This window comes from Protopterus annectens, chromosome 3.part1 (genome assembly GCF_019279795.1).
Source record: "Protopterus annectens isolate FY-2018-M chromosome 3.part1, PAN1.0, whole genome shotgun sequence".
Classification (NCBI taxonomy): Eukaryota; Metazoa; Chordata; order Ceratodontiformes; family Protopteridae; genus Protopterus; species Protopterus annectens.
In genome coordinates, this window is record NC_056732.1 from 1639684565 (window position 1) to 1639701968 (window position 17404).

Sequence of the window (17404 nt, forward strand, 5' to 3'; positions counted from 1 at the left end):
TTAGGTGGCCGAAAGGTGTGGTATGAATTACAGCCTGGTAACACAGGGGTGCTCTCTGGAGCTTTGAACCAGGTCTCTGTCACTGCACAGATGTCGATGTTCTCCATTTTAAGGAGTGCCTCGAGTGAGTGCATTTTGAGGTTTAGACTTCTAGCATTGAGTAGCATTACCCTCAGATTTTGCTTACTTGTACCTGTTACGGTGGTGAATTTGTCATTTGAACCTTGCCTAAAAAAGGCACTATAAGGGTGGCAAGTGCCTTAGCCAGTACCCAAAATCTTAAGGGCGACAGGTGCAGGCCATTTCTGGCAAAGCATCGTGGTCTGTCGATAATGTTGTCCCAGGCAGACAAATACTGGATCCCCTTAGAATGACACCAGAAGCATAGCCAATTGTTGAAGTCAATCATTTTGTCCTTGTACTGTGGTATCATTCTTGGTGATGGCAGGATGCTACACAGGGCTAATGTCATACCTGCCTGGGCTACAAGATCAAAGACCTCCTCCATGTTTCTTTTCATGTAGTCCAGGGAGGTACGTCTCAGGTCATTCACACCAAAATGGACAATGACAGTGTCATATTTGTACTTGTTGTGGAGTGACCTGAGCATGTGCATTATGTGGTGGATCCTGGCACCTGACAGGCAGCTAACAGTAACTTTCTCCTTGTTTAGCCTGGTGAGTTGAACATCAGTGTGCCTGACTATAGAGTCACCTACGACAAGAGTGTTGGGTACGTTGTTATACCTTATGGGCTGTGGCTGAGTGGCACACTGAGTTTGTGGGTTATGTGTTATTTGGGTTGTGTTGGGGGTGGAGTTTGCTTGCGTTTCTGCTTTGGAGGTCCCTGATGCTTGGGCAGCTTTTATTGAGAGCTTCTGTGAATCTAGGTTTGTGTTTTGTGTTTCTATGTGTGTGTAATGGTGGTGTAGGTTTTGAGGGACTATGTGATGAGTGTGGTGTGGGGCAAGTGTTTACCTTCTCCTCTTGACTGTCTAGTCCAGTCATGGATGAAGAGAGCTTTGCTTCCAGTTTGGCTATAAAAGTGCATCTCTCACAGGTTATAGTGTTGGGTGGTAGGAGGAGAGGGTTGTCTGTGTACATGAGGCAATTGCTGCATTGCCTCAAGATGCCCAGATTCATCAGGTAGACAGGAGAAATCACCGGGAGCTGACCATTAGACATGCCTGGATAGGAGCTTATTTATTAAGTACTAAAAACTGCTTTCCTCTAGACAAGTGAGGAAAGTTGAGTGTTGTAGTAATTTGCAGCTTTTTTAGTGCTTACAATGAGCTCTAAACAAATGCTGAGTTCAAAGAAATAGATTTGAATGCTGAAACTAGAAAACTGGCTAGTTCTAAGAAACAAAATTAAGCAAGAAGGCTTCCCTCCATCACAAAAAGGCTTGGGGGCTCAAAAGCTTGCAAACAGTCTAGACCACTTACAGGAAAGGCAGGAAACAAGCTTAACTTTTTTTCCCAGATGCTCTCTTCGTGCACAGTAGGCATGCCTAAAATCAGAATATGATCTCACTGCACTCAGTTGAGTGAGCAAATGAGATGGGCCCAGAAGGAGTATCCAAACACAAATGTACAAGAGAGGTGGGCAGTTTCAAAGCCACCAAGATTAACACCAAAACAAAACCAGGGAGGGTGGGTGGGGAACAAACTGAAAAAAACAGAATCAAAACTTCCAGTTCAGTTAATATTCAATGCAACACAAATAAATCAATTAAAATGCTGTATTATTTGAAAAAAGTGCAGATAAAAGGTACTTAAATTCTCTTATACGTCCAGTTGAATACAGCTAGATCTTAGATGGCCAAAGCTCAGGTTTTAAGCAGAAAATATTCCAAAATGTACCACTTAAATAGGCAGTAACAGAATACCAATGAATGAGACTACCCCTGACTGCAATTACTGTCTATGCAGGAATTCTAACAGGCAATAGAATCTAGCAAGTACTCACTGAAAAAACAGAGTCAAAACTTCCAGTTTAGTTAATATTCAATGCAACACAAATAAATCAATTAAAATGCTGTATTATTTGAAAAAAGTGCAGATAAAACGTACTTAAATTCTCTTATACGTCCAGTTGAATATAGCTAGATCTAAGCCGACCAAAGCTCAGGATTTAAGTAAATAATATTAGAAAATGTACCACTTAAATAGGCAGTAACAAAATATCAATGAATGAGACTGCCCCTGACTGCAATTTCTGTCTATGCAGGAATTCTAACAGGTAATAAAATCTAGCAAACACTAACTGAAAAAAACAGAGTCAAAACTTCCAGTTCAGTTAATATTCAATGCAACACAAATAAATCAATTAAAATGCTGTATTATTTGAAAAAAGTGCAGATAAAAGGTACTTAAATTCTCTTATACATCCAGATGAATACAGCTCGACCTTAGCCGGCCAAAGCTCAGGCTTTAAGTAGAAAATATTTCAAAATGTACCACTTAAATAGGCAGTAACAGAATATCAATGAATGAGACTACCCATGACTGCAATTACTGTCTATGCAGGATTTCTAACAGGCAATAAAATCTAGCAAACACTAACTGAAAAAACAGAGTCAAAACTTCCAGTTCAGTTAATATTCAAGGCAACCAAATAAATCAATTAAAATGCTGTATTATTTGAAAAAAGTACAGATAAAAGGTACTTAAATTCTCTTATACGTAAAGTTGAATACAGCTAGATCTTAGCCGGCCAAAGCTCAGGTTTTAAGCAGAAAATATTTCAAAATGTACCACTTAAATAGGCAGTAACAGAATATCAATGAATGAGACTACCCCCAACTGCAATTACTGTCTATGCAGGAATTCTAACAGGCAATAAAATCTAGCAAGTACTCACTTGAAAAACAGAGTCAAAATGTCCAGTTCAGTTAATATTCAATGCAACACAAATAAATCAATTAAAATGCTGTATTATTTGAAAAAAGAACAGATAAAAGGTACTTAGATTCTCTTATACATCCAGTTGAATACAGCTAGACCTTAGCCGGCCAAAGCTCAGGTTTTAAGCAGAAAATATTTCAAAATGTACCACTTAAATAGGCAGTAACAGAATATCAATGAATGAGACTACCCCCAAATGCAATTACTATCTATGCAGGAATTCTAACAGGCAATAAAATCTAGCAAAGACTAACTGAAAAAAAAAACAGAGTCAAAACTTCCAGTTCAGTTAATATTTAATGCAACACAAATAAATCAATTAAAATGCTGAATTATTTGAAAAAAGTGCAGATAAAAGGTACTTAAATTCTCTTATACTTCCAGTTGAATATAGCTAGATCTTAGCCAGTCAAAGCTCAGGTTTTAAGCAGAACATATTAGAAAATGTACCACTTAAATAGGCAGTAACAGAATATCATTGAAGGATACTAACCCCGACTGCAATTACTGTCTATGCAGGAATTCTAACAGGCAATAAAATCTAGCAAACACTAACTGAAAAAACAGAATCAAAACTTCCAGTTCAGTTAATATTCAATGCAACACAAATAAATCAATTAAAATGCTGTATTATCTGAAAAAAGTGCAGATAAAAGGTACTTAAATTCTCTTATATGTCTAGTTGAATACAGCTAGATCTTAGCCGGCCAAAGCTCAGGCTTTAAGCCAAAAATATTCCAAAATGTACCACTTAAATAGGCAGTAACAGAATATCAATAAATGAAACTTCCCCCAACTGCAATTACTGTCTATGCAGGATTTCTAACAGGCAATAAAATCTAGCAAACACTAACTGAAAAAAAAAAGAGTCAAAACTTCCAGTTCAGTTAATATCCAATGCAACACAAATAAATCAATTAAAATGCTGTATTATTTGAGAAAAGTGCTGATAAAAAGTACTTAAATTCTCTTATACGTAAATTTGAATACAGCTAGATCTTAGCCAGCCAAAGCTCAGGTTTTAAGCAGAAAATATTTCAAAATGTACCACTTAAATAGGCAGTACAGAATATCAATGAATGAGACTACCCCCAAATGCAATTACTGTCTATACAGGAATTCTAACAGGCAATAAAATCTAGCAAAGACTAACTGAAAAAAACAGAGTCAAAACTTCCAGTTCAGTTAATATTTAATGCAACACAAATAAATCAATTAAAATGCTGTATTATTTGAAAAAAGTGCAGATAAAAGGTACTTAAATCCTCTTATACTTCCAGTTGAATATAGCTAGATCTTAGCCAGTCAAAGCTCAGGTTTTAAGCAGAACATATTAGAAAATGTACCACTTAAATAGGCAGTTACAGAATATCATTGAAGGATACTACCCCCGACTGCTATTACTGTTTATGTAGGAATTCTAACAGGCAATAAAATCTAGCAAACACTAACTGAAAAAACAGAGTCAAAACTTCCAGTTCAGTTAATATTCAATGCAACACAAATAAATCAATTAAAATGCTGTTTTATTTGAAAAAAGTGCAGATAAAAGGTACTTAGATTTTCTTATATGTCTAGTTGAATACAGCTAGATCTTAGCCAGCCAAAGCTCAGGTTTTAAGCAGAAAACATTCCAAAATGTACCACTTAAATAGGCAGTAACAGAATATCAGTGAATGAGACTACCCCCAACTGTAATTACTGTCTATGCGCAAATTCTAACAGGCAATAAAATGTAGTAAACACTAACTGAAAAAACAGAGTCAAAACTTCCAGTTCATTTAATATTCAATGCAACACAAATAAATCAATTAAATTGCTGTATTATTTGAAAAAAGTACAGATAAAAGGTACTTAAATTCTCTTATACATCCAGTTGAATACAGCTAGATCTTAGCCGGCCAAAGCTCAGGTTTTAAGCCCTTGGTTGTCAAGACATATCACAGGTGCACATCATGGAGAATACCTGAATTGGGAATGCTGTGTTATAAATATGTACACATTACATGGACAGGTCATTTGATAGTACTTTTAGCATCTCAAAGATGTTTTGTCAGCACAATAGGTCTTTAGCCTTTCATTTTGTTGGAGGGAACAAAGATGCATTAGTGCTAGAGCACTCACTAGACTGCACTGTTATTTTGGGTGGGTGACCATAATATACTTAGTGCTATGGCACAAACAAGGATATGTTTCTCGTGTTAGTTTTCCTGTTTTGTATCCTCCATCTTATTATGTGTAGAAATATGCAGACTCTCATGTTTATCCAGGGGGAATACTGACAGCTTTCCTTTACTGCTTTATCGCTAAACAGTTAAGTTGCATTTATGTCATCCTCATATGTATTATCATTCTTTTGTCTTTTAGGACAGAATATGTCTGCTCGTCATATGCCCCCATTTACAGATGCAGAGAATAAACTGATAACTGATGCCTTAAGACAGCATGCTGGTGTGCTGCTGTCCAGGGGTGAGCCAGTATTGCTGACTGTATATCCCTCTGGGATGAATTAATGGCCAACATTAACACCGCTGGGTGATACAATTACACGTATGAGCAGGTGCGGCACAGAGCAACAGACATGGTAACTGCTGCACGTAGGCATGCTGCTTCAGTGGCACATGATTGTCAAGTCACAGGTGGAGGCCCTGCTGCAGAACCCCCTCTTGCTGCCACTAAGAAATTCATGGTGAACATTGTCACCCAGGACAGCTCCCAGTAATCCATGGCACAGTATGTTATGGATGTGGGAGCAACTCCTACATCCCACAAGAAGCTTCCAGGTGTGTTTTGATAGATGATAATTAGAATACCATGGCCTAGTGCAGTAACTTCAGTAATGTATTTGCCTGTATCAGTTGTTTGTTGGGTGAGTGATTTTAGGATTGCTACAGTTAGAAGCTTAATTTGAAGTTGTCAGTCACATTTCTGTTGACATTTGAGGTCCTGCAGATATAGAGGTGTAAATGTATTACCCCTGCATTACTGTTAAATGTGATGCTGTTGGCTATTGTCATTACCTCTTGCTTTACTTATTTCAGGACTGTCACAAACACAGAGACTCAGGCTTCCTGCAGATGGAAAGCCTAATACATTTATGTCAGTACTGTAGATAAATTCCAAGGTCTCTCATAACATGTCCTCTCAGACATGTTGTATGTATTGCTGTACTGTTTGTATTAGTGACAGCAGTGTACTTTTTACCATATATTGTAGCATAGTAGTGCAAGCATTAATATATACCTGTGTTTCTCCCTTTTTATCACAGGTGACAGTGACAGTGGGAGTGAGGGCACTCTGACACCTGATGTCAGTCTCTCCACAGACACTGATGATGACGGTGGCCAAACTGAGGCACAGTTGGGGGTGCAGAGGTTGAATCTGGCACAAAGGTTGACATCCAGTGACTCCCTTCATTTTCCCTGGACACATCCAGTAGGGCTCTGCTTACCCAGTCCACTGAGGCCAGAGATATTGGACAGGTTGAGAGCAAGGTCATTAATCAGGAGAGTGTGGCTACTGCAGCTTCAGTGCCTGTTGAATCTGTCTATAGCCAAAGTATTGGCAAAGTGTCATGCTGGAGGACTGATAGGGGTGTTCAGAAGAAGCCTTCTATCCCTCCTCCACCCGGTGCAGGTTTTCTTCCTGTGTCACTCAATGGATTTAGGGTCATCATGGAGGCACAGGCACATTCTGAAAGACACTCCAGGCAAATGCTCAGGGTTCTAGCATGACTGCCTCTACCATGTAGCTAGTTCACTGGATCAGTTGAATGACATGTCGGAACATGAAGTGTCTGTGATGGAATGAGGGGTTTATATCATGGACCATGCAGTGTCTGTGATGACATGTCTGCTGGGAGAGGGTCGTTATCCAAGTGAGCATATGTCAGCCACACCATCTGCTGCTTGCCAATGTGGCCATGCCCTATCACACTCCAGTAGTGGCAGTACTTCCCCTGCCCCATCAGGGAGTGTACTGTCCATACCCAAATGTGGCAGGCCATGAGGTTGTGGCCCCAGGCATTCCTGTGAAGGGAGCATGTCCAGCAGACAACAGTCACAGTCAGGTAGTAGCAATGCATCTCACCTTGGGCATAGAGGTGCCAGTGCATCTCCTGGCAGAACCAGATCTCATGGTCATGGGTGAAAACAATGAACTGGCAACTCTACCAGGCACAATTCATATCTGTCCAACATATCAAAACATAGAGCTAGCACTGAGCTTGGTTGTGTTCATGCACCCTGTCACACACCACTTTCACATGGACACACACACAACAAATTACATGGTTCAGCCTGTCTGCTTCCCCATTCTTACACACACACACACACACACACACACACACACACACACACACACACACACACACGCACACACACATGCACACACACATACACACACATGCACACACACTCATGCACAGACACACAACAACCTTTGTTGTTAGCCTAGGCCTCCTGCCCCCATCCCCACAACACCCTGTGCACATTATGATAACTGTGCCATATCCCTGATTTCTCTCTTCTGGATTCAGGGAAACTAAAGCTTTCTGTCTGATGCACAGGGTGCATAGCTACATTATTGCTTAGTATATCTACATTTGTGTTGTTTATATGTTAATTGTACCTGTGAATTATATTTTCCTTGCCAACTTGTACAATGGATACCATCATCATTTCACTACTTTATAGTTCATTCTCTTCTAAGGGTTGTGAAGTCAACAACTGCAATGTGTCTTACTACTGTCTAACTATTCTCTTTAATGGTTATTCAGTACAAACATATGGTGCACATCATAAGTTAGGCCATCACATTAGGAGCTCTGCATTCATACCTCTCAACTGTACAGATTTTTGCAGAATGTCCAGATTTTCACCTCATATTTTTGGTGTGTTCCTCCTAAAATCTGTACTTTTCTGGCAAATAGCTGAGGATTGAAGTCATTAAATAATGACAAACATTTGAGTTTAAAACTCCACATCCTTCAGAAAATTCATGCTAATGCAAAACCTATTATTCTATCAACCTTCTAAGTTTGTAAGAGCAATATTTAAAATCTCTCCCTATTTGTTCCCTCATCATGTTAGGCTTTGTCCAGATTTTTTGCTCTAAGAGGTTAAGAGGTATGTCTGGATTGCATGACAGCACTGTGGTATAATCTCATCAGAACCATACAGTGTCATGCTCTCTGTTGCATGTAGCTCACCAGAAACATGCATCTGCAGTACAACCCACAGGGATTTCTCATCAAGCTAATGCAGAGCCTACAAACCATGCCATGATGTATGTATACAGATTAAAACACATGTCACTTTAATATGTCTTGTATCACATGATGTGATGTCTGCCTGACATCTAGGCCACTGTCTGATCATGCCCTAGTGAGATATATGCATATACAGTACTCTGATATAGTTGATGGCATCAGCATTGTCTACTAAGCATATGGTATGGAAATAAGTGTCCCACCTAATATCAAGTTACAGCTGACTCACACATGCAGAGACAAACACACACACACACACACACACACACACACACACACACACACACACACACACACACACACACACACACACACACACACACACACAGAGTTGACTTCAGTGAGAATAGAACTCCTACTACCCCTACTTATCTAAGTACACAGACTACAGATCACTGAATGTAATATACGCATCAAGGCAGAAGTCTGACTTGCAGTGTGTCTGACAACCCTTTATAGCTGATGACATCAGCAGTGTCTGTTGGACAGAATATAACTGTCTCCCACCTGCTGGTATAAAATGCTGTCTGTGATATCAAGTTGCGGCTGACTCACACACACGCAGTTGACTGCAGTGTGAATAGAATCCTTAGCTATCTAAGTGCACAGACCATGAAACATAGTACTTAATGCACATGCCACAGAACAAGTGTGACTTACATAGGAATGCAGGTGGACTTATAGTAGATGACATCAGCATGCCATGTGAGAGACAACAGCTTGGGAAGCTAGTATAGAATGAATGTGTAGGGACTTGCTATCAAAAAATGGCCAATCATGCCACCCGAGAAGTAACTGTAAGATAGCACTTTTATTCTGCTGACTAGACACACACACACACACACACAGTCAACTGAAGTGAGAATAGAAACCACTACCTAGCTAAGTGCACAGACTACAGAACACAGTACTTAATGCATACACCATGGAATAAGTCTGACTTATACAGGAGTGCAAATGAACTTATAGTAGATGACATCAGCAGGCCCTTTGCGAGATAACAGCTTGGAAGGTCTGCATAGGCACATAGAGTCATAGCATCATATGAAGTTAATACACTTGTGCACATGTCTCTGGATTATACTGCAGGGCTACACCAGATGTATCTAAGCACTGGAACTGTGACATCACAGTCTATGATGCTTCTGGTTTGGGTGTGCACCTCACTGTGGCATTCTTCTGTGGGTGCGTGTTCACTTCTGATGGGTGTCATCATCCACAGTTCCAGTATGTAGCCAGCATCTTTCAGTAAATGGCCCTGTGGGATGTTCCTCTTAGCATATATCTGATATAGCTGTGATGTGTGCAGATATGGGAATCATGATAACTGCCAAGGATGCTAGCACACACATTCAAGATTATTCCCTGGGCACTGGACACAACTTAGTAGTTGATGGAGTTGTATCCCTTGTGGTTAATGTAGATTCTACCCTGCTCACCAGCAGGTGCCTTGATGTGCAAGTGTGTGCAATCTATGGCACTCAGTACTTCAAAGTAATGTGCTACAGGGTAGAATGGTTGCATATTGCTATCCCTCTCATCAGAACTATGGGGAAAACATTTGTGCTCACTGGCATGCATGAGTACAGCATCCAGGACTTGGTTGAGGTCCTAGATGCTGATGTCTGTGACACATCCATCATGCCCAACTGGTCTTTGAAAAGTTCCTGTAGCTGATATTGTGAGGACTACACATACCTTAGTTTCCACTGGGATGGGTTCCCCCCTGTTAGCTCTGACTCTGAATTGAGGGCGGCAGAGCTCAGTGAGTTCATGTAATATGTCTCTGTCCACCCTGTAGCTCGCTACAATCTCCAGCTCATGTAGCTCATGGAAGGTTACTTTGGGCCTGAACACTCTTCTCCTTCTCAGCCTAGGCCTATTGTCAGCAGCACCAGCAGCACTGACTTCAGCCTCTACCATATGCAGATGTAGAGTAGCTGCAGCAGCCCTTAGCATTGTGTCAGTTAAAATCTCTGTACTCAAATGGAATTAAAGTTTTTAGGAAAACAAGAATGGAGGTTTCCTGGATGTTTTATAGCATGTAGAATAGTTGCACCATGTTTGATTCATTCATGAAAATGGAGTAAACCTGCTTACACTGAAATTAGTATCTGTTACATACACCTGCTGCTTGCTCATCATTGCGCTAGGTGCACCTCCATGTACCCCTATGCAACCCCGCACACCGCCGCACAGTTTTTCTTAAATAAACTAGCTCGGCAAAATTGTAATTACTTTCTTCTGTTACAGTGATATCATGCAAACATTCAGTATAAAAAGGAAAGCTTGCTTACCCTGTACTTGAACCCAGGACCTTCTGCACTCTAGCTGTACACATACACATGGTGCCACAGGACTATTTTCAAGACAAAAACAGCAAAAACTGCCATTCATTCATTCCTCCATTGCATAATGGTGCATGTAACAAGGACATTAGGCAATGTACAAAAATTATTTGAAATGGGCAGAAAAGGCACATTTTACAACAGAATTCTGAGGATAACATACGGCCTGTGATTTGTGAATAGCTACCTTCACCCTCCACAGACTGACCTATACAACTTTGAAAGTGTGACCTGACACACACCCTTGATGTTATCACTCACTGTTGACATCCATTGAAAACAAAAACACAGTGTAAGTGCCTACATGGAGTGAACATCCCTACATAGTTACTCTTTTTTTGGAATTCAGCAATCAATGAGTTTCTACCTAATTTGCATCTTCACTGTGCTGACAGCCTGGAATCTACATAGTTAGTAGCCATGTAAGCAGAGAAACTACATGGGAGCACAGTGTTGTAAACACGAGGGAGCCTATTCCTTTGCCCGTATATCTGCTACATACTACATATGCTTACAGTACAATATAATAATCTAATTCAGGATGTTCAAACATTGTAACAGCCTGCATTACGTACAATTACATTTTCTTTTGGGGGTGGGGGAGCAAAGTTGCATTTATGTCTTGGCCCTTACAAATGTATTTTTTAAATTGTAACTGTGACATTCTAGCATCCACATTGAGTAATTAGGTCATAGTATATGTGGGGTTACATGTTGAGGTCAGTTCTATACAAAATTTAAGAGCTTTTACTTGCTCTTACTTCTGTATAGAGTCTTTTCCATGGCTATATTCGGAAAGTTTCCAAATATACGGCCAACACAGAGTCTACAAGATTACTTTAGAGGTTGTTGAATCGCTCCATTGTGTTGATTTGCTTCATTAGCAGAAAATTCAGCTACTTATGCTGTAATTTGCATGCCTCAGAAGTTTCCGTATTTGTGCGTGAGTGTGCGCTGCTGCTCGGAGTTTACTGAATCTAAAACTTGTAGCACCAATGTGTGCATCAAAATTATCATGTAGGCTTTCATGAATCCCCCCAATTAGATGGGCTATACAACATAATTGTCTGAGATTTGTAGACACATGCAGTTCTGTGTTTCATATTTAATCTGTCATTGTTCTCCATCTTTAATTATAAGGTCTTTTTATGATATGACCATTTATTTTGCAATTATGATGTATATCCTTTTTGTCGTGACTCAAAAACCACATTTATTCAAATCATAGTTGATGCAATTATTATTTCACCAGGTTTGTATTTTTGTAGACCATCTTACAGAACTCTGGCATCTTCCATTGATACAATTTTGTTACCCGGTTTGCATTTAGCATCACATTGTGTTATCAGGAGCTTATCTTCCTTTATATTTCTACAAAAATATTCTATAAAGATGTGGCCTTAATATAGAACCCTGTGGGACATCACTGATAGCCCTTTGAATAATACGAATTGATATTTAATGATTTTAATTCTGCATGCTTAAAGAAAGGCTTTTTTGCAGGACATACATGGGTGAATACTTTTTTTATTTTCTTTATTTTACATTTGTTTACCGGGAGAGTCCATCTGGGCATGAAACCCATTTTCAGCGGAGGCGTAGGGAGAAAAGAATCAAAGGTTTGTACAGAAAATACAATAACAACTCAAGGTATTAAAGTGCAGAACAAAAGAAAGTAGCAGAATTGTGATAATACAGTAAAAATAAGCACAGGTTAAACATACAATATACAGTAATAACAACAGTAAGTGAAAAATATACACTACAGTTGCGGGACAAACCATTCAGTAATATGATTACATTTATACAATGGTTAGTACGATGAACAGAATAAACATAGGTTGTTTATGTACAGAACAAATAAAGGCGCTGTTATTTGTTTGCACAGTAAGACCAACAAAGGCAAAACATCAGTAGAACACAACAGCATAGGAAAAACCTACACTACAGTTTAAGGCTGGGCATTGCTTTCAGTTATATTAATGAGAATGTGGGTAGTTTGAGATTGCGTTTATCTGTTGCCTTTAGAAGAACGATATAATGTAAACACACTACCGTTAATGTATGATGGAATAAGAATGCACTATCTGATTGGGAATATAAGTATCATTACTTCTTTAGCTCACTATTGCTAATATTGCATAATGGTGGGTAGTAATAAGGAGTAGATAGAACAAGAGTATAGCTGAGTGCTATTATGTAGAGGGAGTCATATAGTTCTATTATGGGGAACTACTCAGGGTCTATAATAACAATACTGGGGCTGCATACTTCTCAACCTCTTAGAGTAAGAAATCTGTACAAAGATTTAAATAAAAGTGGGGCAAAGGCCCAAAAATAGGGAGAATTTTAAAATATTTCTCTTAGAAACTTAGAAAGTTGATAGAGTAACTGGTTTTGCATTAGCATGAATTTTCTAAAGGGTATGAAGTCTGAAACTCAAACTTCAATCTTTAACAATTTGCCACTAACTTGCTAGAAAACCACAGGTTTATGAAAAATGGACAAAAATTATGAGGCAAAAATCTGGACTCTCTGCGAAAATCTGTACATGTGAAAGATATTCTCTGTGCATGTGAGAGAAAATTCCCCCCAAAAGAGCAAGTATCTATCCCGGCAGAGGGCTGCCTCCCAAACATCTCAGATGCTCAGGTGAAGGCTGCCCTCTCCAAAGCAAAAAACACTGCTTCCATGGGACCAGATGGCGTCCCAGGTTGCGTCCTACATGAACTCCAAGAGGAACTAATCCCTCAAATAAAACAGCTATACAATCTCAGCCTCACTACAGGATATGTGCCCACAGAATGGCGTACAGCAACAGTGGTCCCACTCCACAAAGGTGGAGCCTCTACGGACCCTGGAAACTATCGCCCCATAAGCCTGACTAGCTTAGTCTGCAAGGCTATGGAGAGGATCATCATGGAGCTCATAAACAAAGACATTGGGGACCTACAAACACTAGATCCTACCCAGTTCGACTTTGTCAAGGGCAGATCCTGCCTTTTGGACCTGGTTGACTTCTTCAAAACAGTCACCAAAGCCATAGATGAAGGGAAGGTAGTCCACACAGCCTATCTGGACCTTGCAAAGGCATTTGACACAATACCCCACTCGGGCATCATAGATAAGCTATCCAGCTTAAATATAAACCCCTATGTCACAAGATGGGTTGCAAACTGGCTCAAAGACAGAACCCACAGAGTGAGAGTTGCTGGAGCCATGTCAGACTCGAAACCGGTTACAAGTGGCGTCCCACAGGGTTCTGTCCTGGGAACTCTCTTGTTCGGTATATACTTTTCCGAGGTACAGGCAAATGTGGGAGGACTATGGCTCACCAAGTTCGCAGATGACTGCAAACTGGGCGCCATAATCAACTCTCCAGCTGACACAAACATCCTTCAAAAAGGTCTCACAGAGACAGATAACTGGTGCCAGCGCCATGGTTTAAAGCTAAATGCCAAAAAATGTATAGTCATACCCTTTGGCAAAAACAATGTGCCCACAAATTACCACATAGGCGGAAACCCATTAAGTACAGAGAAAGTTATTAAGGACCTGGTGACCCAAGTTGATAGCAATCTCTCCTTTGAAAACCACATTGCCAAAGTGGTTAGAAAGACCTTCTACATAGCCCACCTCATCACGAAGGGTTTCACATCTAGATCAAGAGAGGTAATCGTGCCTTTATTCATCCCTCATCAGGCCCATCATAGAATACAATGCCCCTTTTGGGATGTACCTTACCCGACACCTGCAGCAATTAGAAAGACCCCAAAAGTATCTCACCAAGAGGATCAAGGGTCTCAAACAGATGCCATATGCTGCTCGGTTAAAAAAACTCCAGCTCTACTCAGTTGCATACCGCCTACTTTGAGGCGATCTATGCCTGACATACAAAGCTATGTCAAATCCAGAATTAATGGACATGCTCCACATCAGTAAATCTAAATCCCTTAGAGCCACACGCTCGAGGGACTTGAACCTCAGCACAGAAATAAATAGAACTTGCTGGAGGGACAGGTTCATAACCCAGAGGCTCCCTTCACTCTGGAATAGAATTCCAGTTCATGTGAGGCAGAGCACCTCACTGAATCTCTTCAACAAGAATCTCGATAGGTGGATGGGGGATCGTAGGTTTGTCCCAGGGATTACTCCCGTGTCACTATTAGACAAAGGCACAGTAAACTAAACCTTAAAAAGGACACAGTATACTCAAATCAAGGGGTGGTGTAAGCCATACAGAATCGGGCTAGGCTTATAATTGCCCCAGGGCAGATAGCCTAGTATGAACCTATGAACCTATATGAGGGGCTATATGTGGGCCTGTAATCTGACACTAGCTATCAAGGTTCATTGCCAACGTGACTTTGTGTACTGCTCTACAGAAATATAATTTTATCTGACACTGTTTACCAGTCCCACAGAGATAATTCTAAAACCAAAAGTATAAATAAACTGCAGAAGAAGTGCCAGTAGTTTCCATACGCATTGAGACTGCCATTTTCTACTGGATTCAGACAGATGTGTATCCCAGCTAGACACTGCTGGTCCCAATGTTCACCCACCAAGTCATGTTGATTCCAGTGAAAACTGCTATCAACCACTAGAATAGCATTCTGTGGCATTACATCACCTTTGGCTCCTCATCTTAAACTATTCAAATAACTAGGGAGGGAAAAATCACCGACCGTGCTATGTCCAAGCAGAAGTCTGGATTGCAGGTTGGGGTCTGCCTTCCCTATCTGGGATTGATAACAAAGTATAGGCAAAGAGAAAGGTTTAGGGAAATCTTAAGTAAAAGACCTGCTCTGGTTGACTTTTTTAGTTTAATCAAGAACAGAAGCTGTGGTTAGAAAAGCGTTATTGGTAGGGCATATGCAATAATGCATGATAAGTATAAGAAACAAAGAAAAGAGGTTAGAAAAGACTGTAGAATAAAAAAGAAAATGCAATATATAAAGGAACATTGGAAGGATATTTGTATATCATCTGTCTGAATCCAGCAGAAAAATGACAAGAGTCTCAACACTTATTGCAAAGGTGGGGGGAGGGGGTTCTTCTAGAGAGTTCTAAAGACTACTTGGCATAATGGTTAAGATCTTTGTCTCCCAGGCATAAGGTACTGCATTCATTTCTGACTTCTGGCTAATGTCTGATGGAGTTTGCATGTTTTTTCTGTGTCTCTGTGTAGATTGCTCCCCCTTCCCAATATCATGCTGAGTGTTTCCACCTCAAACTCAAACTCACCCAAGAATGGAGCTGTGGGTAGCAGTACAGACTATAGATTATGCCCTATAGGGAGAAGAGTTTTATATACCAACCCCTTTTTACATTGACTGTGGTATGCAGCATCCTCAAGATAAGAAAACACAGATCACAAACTGCATTTCATGTCAGGGCTAGCAAATTGACAGTGTAAACATTGGCACTGGGTGATTCGGTCATGTTGACTGATGTCACCTAATGGGCATGGGTATTTGCCAATAATAACTGAGTTGAGGACCAAGCCTACTCTGACCTACACAAGGGATCCATGCTAATATTGGAAGGGCTAATGTGCCCCAGTTGGCCAGTGTGTGTCTGCCATAAAGCACAGCAACCCTGGGTCAATAAGCTATTGGCCAGTTGGTGTTCAGTTGCCCAGCTTGGGTTACCTGAGATAGCTCTGTTGAGTGAAAGCTGGATGTAAAACCAATCAACTTGCCAAACATAAAGTAAGAATTGTTACGCTCGCTGTCAGTTCACTGACAGGACATAGCTTGGGAGTGGATGACATGATGGTAAGGAGGAGGCTGGACATCCTATGCCTCCAGAAGACAAGATGGAAGGGCAATGCAGCAAAATCACTTGGTTTGAAGTCCAGAATCTAGTACACAGGAGGAAGACAAAGTAGAAATGGTATGTGAACTGTAGTGAGGGGCAGTCTTTGGAAGGCAATGAAACATGTCATCAGAATTAAAGATAGACTCATGGCAATCAGACTCCAGTGTAAGGATATGGCACTGTTCATAATCTCAGCCTATGGCCCACAGCAAGGTTGTGATAGTGAAGAGTGCATTCAGACAGCAGTTGCAAGACCTAATAGATAAAGGGTCCACTTTGTAATTTCGAAATACTGAAATCTCGAAATTCAGTATTTCGAAACCACAAAGCCAAAAACCCAACCACAACTCACAAGTACAAAAACACACAACTGCGAAATTCAAAATCCTGTAATTACGCTACACATACAGTACACACATAAACATACACAAACCCCCCCACAATTAAACAAACTCATCTAAACTACATATAAGCAGGGGGGCAAGCCCCCCTGCACCCCCCATGTGGGGGGCTGCATCCCCCACACACTCCTACTTATATATTCTAACTCCGAGATCACACAAATGGAAACACAAACAAAATTCACACACACACATCTTACAGTCCCTCAAACACACACATAACAGTCACAGCACACACTTACACACACTAAACCCCTAACCAACATACCTACACACACAAACTTACCAAAATTAAACCCAAACACCCACATACCATACCATCGGAAGCAGAAGTTTAAAATATCCATGCTTCAGTATTTTGAATTTCACACTTCTACCGTTTTTGGAAATGTGAGTCTGCGGCTTTGTAAGTTCAAAATACTGAAATTCGAGATTTCAGTATTTCGAATTTACAAAGTGGAACCTAGATAAACCAGGGCAACATGTGTTGATAATGGGTGACTTAAATGCACATAGCTGGGCTGACAGAACAAGATATAAGGACTGCCTAGGCCCACATGGCTGTGGCAAAAGGAATAAAAAAATGAGTGGCCAATCTAAACTTCTGTCTGGCAAATGGCTTCATAGTAACCAACACAGGGTTCAGAAAGAGAGACAG